The sequence below is a fragment of the Camellia sinensis genome, chromosome 9 (genome assembly GCF_055761805.1).
Source record: "Camellia sinensis isolate YWXY chromosome 9, ASM5576180v1, whole genome shotgun sequence".
Taxonomy (NCBI): domain Eukaryota; kingdom Viridiplantae; phylum Streptophyta; class Magnoliopsida; order Ericales; family Theaceae; genus Camellia; species Camellia sinensis.
The window spans coordinates 3,315,122-3,322,935 of record NC_138969.1 but is presented as its reverse complement, the minus strand read 5'-3'; the positions used below and the strand labels follow the sequence as shown (position 1 = coordinate 3,322,935).

The 7,814-nt window shown below is 38.9% G+C and overlaps 1 long non-coding RNA gene across 1 annotated transcript; it reads right to left on the bottom strand.

The window, feature by feature from the left end:
* Positions 1-314: 314 nt before the first annotated feature.
* On the bottom strand, positions 315-3,215 carry LOC145799023 (uncharacterized). Its single transcript, XR_014341010.1, has 3 exons — positions 3,131-3,215; positions 2,262-2,306; positions 315-490 (listed from the first exon to the last, which is right to left on the bottom strand). It is a non-coding gene; the product is annotated as an uncharacterized LOC145799023 (long non-coding RNA).
* Between the last annotated feature and the right edge of the window lie 4,599 nt (positions 3,216-7,814).

Here is a 7,814-nt window from a genome sequence, read left to right as displayed (position 1 = left end):
TCGACCATATTTTCTGGCCTAACCCTGTTCATCTGCTTTATACAGATATTTTGTGCCAGCTGGCTTAGCTGGCATGCACAATTCCTGTCACGCCCCAAACTTGCCCCTAAAAGTTCAGGCATGACCTATGTAGATACGAGCACATAACCTGATATACATAATATATGGGGCCTGAACGGAAGCATTTAATATTACAAAGTAACATAGAATAACATCCATTGAGCTAAAACTAACATGCCAGGATCACATACGTGAGAGCCATTTATCTATATACATACCCATACATATAAATGAGCGTTATATCCAAACATTGGTAAAGAAAGGGGGTATATACATACATTTTAACCTTAAGTAAATAATTAAAGTGCAAGCCAAAATCTTAACAAAACTTCACATAAATGCATGGGCTTGGTCTGGGAGTCTGGGCATACTGAGGTTGACAATTGGAGGGTGAGCATCAAGGGTTAAGACGGACTCCCAAAGTAATTACCTACAGAACAGACATAACACAAAGTGAGCGAAGCTCAGTGAATAATAGTACATAAATGATTCAATGCTCAACTTGAAGTATAATACATATCAATGCATACATAAATAAAGAGGGCATAAGGTTAATTGATTCTGCACTAATTTCATAACGGCCTTAGGCCCAGTCTTGAAACATAATGACTTATAACATAATATCTTGAAACATAATGGCTTTAAGCCCTTGAACAGAGTGGCAATAGGCCCTTGAACATATTGGCATTAAGCCCTTAAACGTGTTGGCATTGAGCCCTTGAACATGTTGGCATTAAGCCCTTGAACTTGAGTGTATGAACTCAAGAGGTGTCTCGCACGGATTCTAGAGGTGACTCGCATTGCAGCACTTAGTTCCGTACAACACTTTGTTTCATACTAACAGATCTTACAGATCATACAAAATGGCCATAGGCCTCATAACTTTCACAAAACAGCTTTCAGCCTCATAACTTTCACATATGTATGGACTCAAGAGGTGGCTCGTACGGATTCTAGAGGTAACTCGCACTGCAGCACTTAGTTCCGTACAACACGTTGCTCCATACCAAAAATACAGAATGGCCTCTGGCCTAATAGATCATATAGAATGGCCATAGGCCCAGATTGGCTTTAAGCCTAGTTCATATATGTATGGATTCAAGAGGTGTCTCACATGGACTCTAGAGGTGGCTCACAATGTAGCACTTAGTTCCAAGTAGCACTTTGTTCCATACCAGTAATTAATGGGTCTTACAGACCAAACCACACATAACATGTCATACCATAAACGGAAACAAATTCATACATATGCATTATACTTGAATCATAAACAAAAATCAGAATTCATACTTGATTATACTTGGCACTTCGCTAGCGCTAACAAATCAATATAAAGCATTCTTGTTAGTTCCATAAAGGAATCCCCCGATACTGAGAACTTATAACATACGTGAACTTGTAACATACTTAAACTTGTACATACTTGAACCACGGTATTATTACCCCCGGGTAAGGGTCGTGTGCTACGGATGTCATGAATACTTTACATATATGGACAACTGTTCATTAAGTCAAAGCGTAACATATCAGAACATAGAGCATTTCTTGTTATATCATGTCATCACAGTACACTTAACAAAGACAGAACAATTTACATCACAACGTGAGTCACATGACAAGGTCATTGATATTTAATTCTATCTTCAGGTTGAGTCAGCCGTAAATCAATCCATTGTTTATCATAATGCTTAGCAGGTATTAACGTATAAAACAATCCGTGGTCTTAACTAATTATTCATTAAGAAATGGCGTAGTTCACTTGATCTATTAATAGCATATAGAAGCATACACCTTTGTTTGATCGTTCATAGATGTTACCATAGTTGACTTGTACTTAACAGAGTACTAATGGTAGCCGTTACATCATTCACATGAGTTAACATAGTTAACTTAAGTTTAACAGGACATTCCTGATAATTATTAATGAGAGCTAAGCACATTTACAGATTGAATGATTTCAGAAATACGTGAATACCATGGTTCCATAGTGCTTATACGTTCCCTTTGTTCATCATGAATCACTATAGCTATCTTGCAAATAACAGAATGCTAGTCTTCTTTGTCAACAGTAATACCGCTCAATAATGCCTCTAGATTTTCCAATCGACACATTGTTAACTTAATTACTTGCAAAGAATAGCATATTAACGATAAAAATCATTAACAATAATTCAACGTACGACTACTGTACTACTACTCACAGTGATCAGCTCCCGGTAGTAATAGGACGATGTCCTCGTCTCGACCTACAAGTACAGCGCACAACACATAATATGAGATTATACTCGATCATTTACTTATTCTCTTTGATCATTCAATCAATTAGCCATGGTGGTACCAAGCTCATTATTCCTTAATAAGTTATACTCCATGTCTCAGAAAACAGGAGAAATCAATGGGAAATGGTTTAGGTGAAGAAATGGTATAAAATTAGTTGACAGAAAGTGAACAGTCGTCACTAATTTGGGCATAACTATTTCTGTATTTAGAATTTAGGCTCAAGAATCACTCAAAACGGAGTCCCGAGGCAAAAGATATGCTTATTTAAAGATGGCTGGACAAAGCTGTCTCCCGCACGTGCGGGAAACAGGGCCGCACGTGCGGCTCTGGGCAGTGTGCAGTCCGAAAATGGCTCTTTTTGCTCCAACACTTGGTTTTTCCATTTTTAAGCTTGGTTCTTAACATAAATCACTCAAAAACATGTAGAATTGCCCTATAACATGATAAACTAACATCCACCAAGTGTAATTTCATTTCAAACAATTCAATCTTTGTCTCAAAGTTCAAGATTAATGCTTAATCTTTCATGATCTTCAAGGTTCTTAAAAACACAACCCACAACCCACAAATTCACATGATTCTTGCATAATCTAAAGTTTATTTCATGATATCCATGAGCTTGAGCTCCACTCATAAACAAAATTAGAGAACTCAATTTCTAATTCCTCAAATTAGCTCAAGTAAATACATAGATAAACCTTAACCCCAAATGAGTTTAAATCTTCCAAGATCTCTATGATTTTACCAAATTGATACTTTAAACACAAGATTTCAAGATAGATTTTTATACCTAACTCAATCTTTGTCTATCTCTTAGCTCTCTTCAATTCCTCCAAGTCCCATGGGTGATCTTCTTTCTTTTCCTTCAATTCTCTTCCACCATCTTCAAAGCCTCCATGGATGTTGGGAAAATTGTCACTCTTCCCTCTCTCCGTTTCACGGTTTCCTCTCTCTCTTTAGATATTTTGTTTTTTTGACTCCAAAAGTATGAGTTCACCACTTATATAACTCATACACACCTATATATTTAATTATATAAGCTTTATCACAAATGAGGAGGGCCAAACACGCCCTTACGAATCGCGAAAAATTAAATTTCAATTAAACTTTTCAGATGACTCTAAAAATTATGATGATCATAAATATGTCCCCTATTCTGGTTTTTGAAGCCTCTAAGGCCTTTAATTTGCAGCGCCAAGTTAATCACCCAAACGCACATTAACAAATCAGACAAATTAGATTTCCAATTAAGTTTCCCAAATAGTTCTAAAAATTTTCATTAACACATCCAAGTCCTCAATTGTGATTTCTGAACCCGTAAAGGTCGGTAATTTCAATTTTACAGTCGTGGCTCAACAAATAATTCCTCAATTTGAACACATCAATAAATCAACATGCATTAACCCATAAGGCCGTAAAGGTAATCTCTAATACGGATTTTGGGGTCGTTACAATTCCCTTCCTCCATACACGTGTATGGAGGGATTTGCCCCTTGCTTAGCTTCTCTAAGAAGCTTTGCAAATTGGATTTCTATAATAGGGGAAGCCCTCCTCCCTTCTCAGGGGTTTTGAAAAATAGGGTTAGAGAAGTTGTATCTATCTATCTCTATATCTCCCTCTCTCTATATTTGTGTGTGTGTTCTTGCTTTAAAGTGTAGTATTGTCTTAATATTGCACACAAACACCTAGTAGAACACCATCCTTGGTTGCTGAGGTGTTAGGGAGTTGGTGTTAGGGTTCTTGAGGTGATTTTGATCAGAGAAAGGTGTTGGAGCCATGTTCTTGAAGGTGTTCTTCAAGGGTGAGCACTCTTGTTTTAGATACCCCATTCTGGCTTAAGCTTTTAGCCCCTTTTGCTCATTGTTTTAAGCTTAACTATAAACTAAAATAAGTTCTATTTTAGCATGCTTTAGATCTTTGATTAAGGTCACTTTTGTGTTTGGAGTTGTTCACCCCCTCTTAGGCCTTGTTTGGCCTTGCTCTTGTGCTTTACTTTTCAGCTTTGAGATCACCTTGTTTTGGCCTTCTCACCATTGACATCCAGATGGATTTCAGTGGTGGGGATGGTGTTTTAAGGTCTCAAAAAGGAGAGGGTCATCCACTCTCCTTGTTGTCATGTATGCTAGTATAAATGGCTTATATTGGTAGCATGTTTGCTTAGCATGTTTTAGCTCCATTTCAGCAAGTATTTGGTGTTATTTTGTCATGCTATACCTCTGTTTTGAGTTGGTTTAGTTGGCTCTTACATGCTTCATGTACTTGTCTTACAATCATCTCATTTTACTTAACATGCATCTTGTGATTAGACTATCAGCCTTGCATATTTTGGCTCAACTCTATGAAGCTTTTAGCCTTGTTTTACCATGCTAAAGCTCTGATTTGAGTTGTTTTGATCATGTATGCCACGTTTTGCATAGCCGTAAGGCATTCTAGCTTGTTAGCTTTGAGTGTCCAAGTCACTAGCATGCTTTACTCGGCTCATTTCAATGATTTGGCATCATTTGTTATACTATTTCAGTCCATATTTCATGCTTGTACACTTGCACTTATCACTCCTTTAATGCTTTAAAGAGTTGATGTTTTATGTCTTATGAATGGGTCATTGTGCATGCCTCCATGCTTAGGTCATTTGGGATGCCATCTAAGTGGATTTTTGGGCTCATTTTACAATGCCATAGCTTTGTTTTTATTGGCTTAAGTCATGCCATGTTTGGTTTTGATAGGTGTAGTGTAACACCCCTTTTGTAGCCTTGCATGCCTCATGCTTTTAGTATTGTGTTCTAGCTTGTGTTGGCTAGTTTCAAGCTTATTTTTGGTCTTGTTTGGACCTGCCTTGGGACTGTTTTAGGTTCCCTTGGCCCTTTGGGGCTTGCCTTGTGTAGCCATGGTTTGAGTCCTTTGGCTAGCCTTAGGCTTTAAGCTTTCTTGCATGCTTTACTTGTGTAGTTTGGTTGGTTTGGCACCTTCCTATGCATGATTTCAGAGGTTAAAATGTTTGTCAAATGTCCATATTTGTCTCCTTTTAAGTGTTCTTGAAAGTTGCCCTCCTATGCCTAGGTGTTGGACCACTTACATGTGTATGCTTTGACTTGCTTTCATGCTTCAATTCATCATGTTTAGCCACTGATTTTGGCATGGCTGAGGTCTATCCATCTTTAGTTTAAGTCCATCTTTGCATGTTGTTGCATGCTTATCTTGCATGTTGTTGCATGCTTGCTTCATTTTTCATGTTTAGGTTGTATGCCTATTGCATGCTAGTTACATTGTATAGCATTGTTGTTAACATGCTCATGTTGCATTAGATTTGCGCCATGCTTGAGTTGTTTGAATTCTTACTTGCATGCTTAGTTTGCATAGCATTGTGTGTGCATTTCCTTGCCTCTTGATCAAGCATGATAGAGTTTGGGGCCCCCTTGTGTGTTTTTGTGCATTTCATTTGATATTGAATTGCACACTTGGCTCCTTTGGCCATCATGCATTGGAATGTGTGATTGGTGGCCCGAGGGTCGAGAACTATACACCTTTGAGTCTTAAACATGATAAGGGGTGTAGTTGTGCAGACATTGTCATGTGAATGTATTGCCATGCTCTGTTTATCCTCTGCTGTAGCAACAGGAGTTTTCACAGGAATAAATGATTGGTCGACCATATTCAGTGCCAATCGGCTAAAGGTGTCTGGCCGAGAGGCCTATTTTTGGTTGATTACCAGTTTATCTAGGATGATGTCCTCATCTTTTGGCCAATGGCCTCACAGCATGCCCACAAGGTGGTTCAGAAGCGTCACAGAAGTTGGCATAATTTTTAGAGGTACAGAGCAGTGCAAACAAAGGCAACATGAAGCATGGTGATGGATTTCTGAGCGAAGTCGTCCGAGCATGCATTCATCCTTCGTCTCGAGGCCATTTCAGTGTTTTAATAACTTAGAATAGTTATTTATTTTGATTTGGTTATGCAATATTTAATTAGCTTGTTAGTTAGTTAATTAGATGATTTGTATTATTCTTTCGGTCCCTCCATCGAGAGGGCGCAATTATGTAATAAGCGTGCGTGTGTGTGATGCATGTCTTCCAACCCCACTTCTTTCTCGCTTTTACTTAACCGCTTATGATGGTTACTTTTAGGGCATATTTCATTTAGCATCCTTATGCTATGCATGTTTGCATCATTCATCTGTATTGCATGCACCGGGCTCGGTGCATCATACTAACAGCATTGTATTTCAATTCCAAGTTGAATACATGTATTGAATTGTCGCATCTCATATGTCATTTTAGATTAGCCGAGCCTATTCTAGTTGCACTTTGCATGTGATGCATTAGCCATTTTAACATAAACTAGGATCATGCATGATTTCTAACTAGTTTCTTGTTTTAGCTCGGAGTACACTGTGAGTGTTTATGCTTTAGCATCTTGCATGAGTGTGAGTTTTGCCGTGATAGCATGCTTGCCATGAGGCTAATCGCTTATATGATACAACTGCTTGAATGCTTGTGGGTGAAGGTTGGATTACTCGAATTGGAACGATTCATTGAAATCCGTGTTTTAGCCTACTTGCGAGTAGCAAACTTCAAACCATTTCCAAACAAACGGATATGCAATGCTTTATTCCAAATTAGGCGATCTAGTTTATTCTTGTGTGTTGTGCGCATCACATAGTAATTCTAGCTAATTAACTGGAATAAGAATGCATGTGTTTTCAAAAACAAGATATCATGGTTAGTACAGGCCGATCTTTGATCGGGTGAGCAGGGGTGCTCATAGATGACCTTCCCCAATCGTACCCAAGTTCTCGAGCCGGGGCAACTTTGGTGAGGACGGACACGTGGCCTTAGGCAATGAGTCAGGGTTTTCCAAATTCCCCCAAAATAAAATATTTAGGTGGCGACTCTGCATTTGGCAAAGCAGTCTTTATTTGGCACTTCTTTCTTAAAAATTAGTTTTCCAAAACGATTTGTCGGATTTGGACTCTTTGGTGATTTATCAATCTCACATCGCACATTGTGAAATCAGATTAAGAACCGTGACATCGAGTCTGAACTTTAGTATGAAGGCCCAGGGCACGTCGACAGTTTCTGGCGACTCAGCTGGGGACTTAGAGAACTTAACTCGAACTCATGATATCTTGTTTTGATTACACTTATGTGTTTCTTTGCATTGCATTTGCATTTGGTGCGCCTAGGACACCGTGTTTGCCGTATGCTATCCTGAACGGTTTGCCGGAGGCTCTCTTTGAGAAGCGTGCCATAAGGCTGACCGGTTGCGAGCTCTGCCACGACGGGAACACAATCCTCGATTTTTACTGGGGCACCCTTTTTGACCATTCGACCTAGTGCATATTCGGAATCCATAGTGACTATTCCAAACTAGGACACGTTGCTTACCCGATTGTAGGTTGTTTTAAACTGCTGTGTGCGTTGTAAAACCCTAGCTCCTGACAAAATAGGACAAGGAAACCCTACCCTAACATAGGGGTG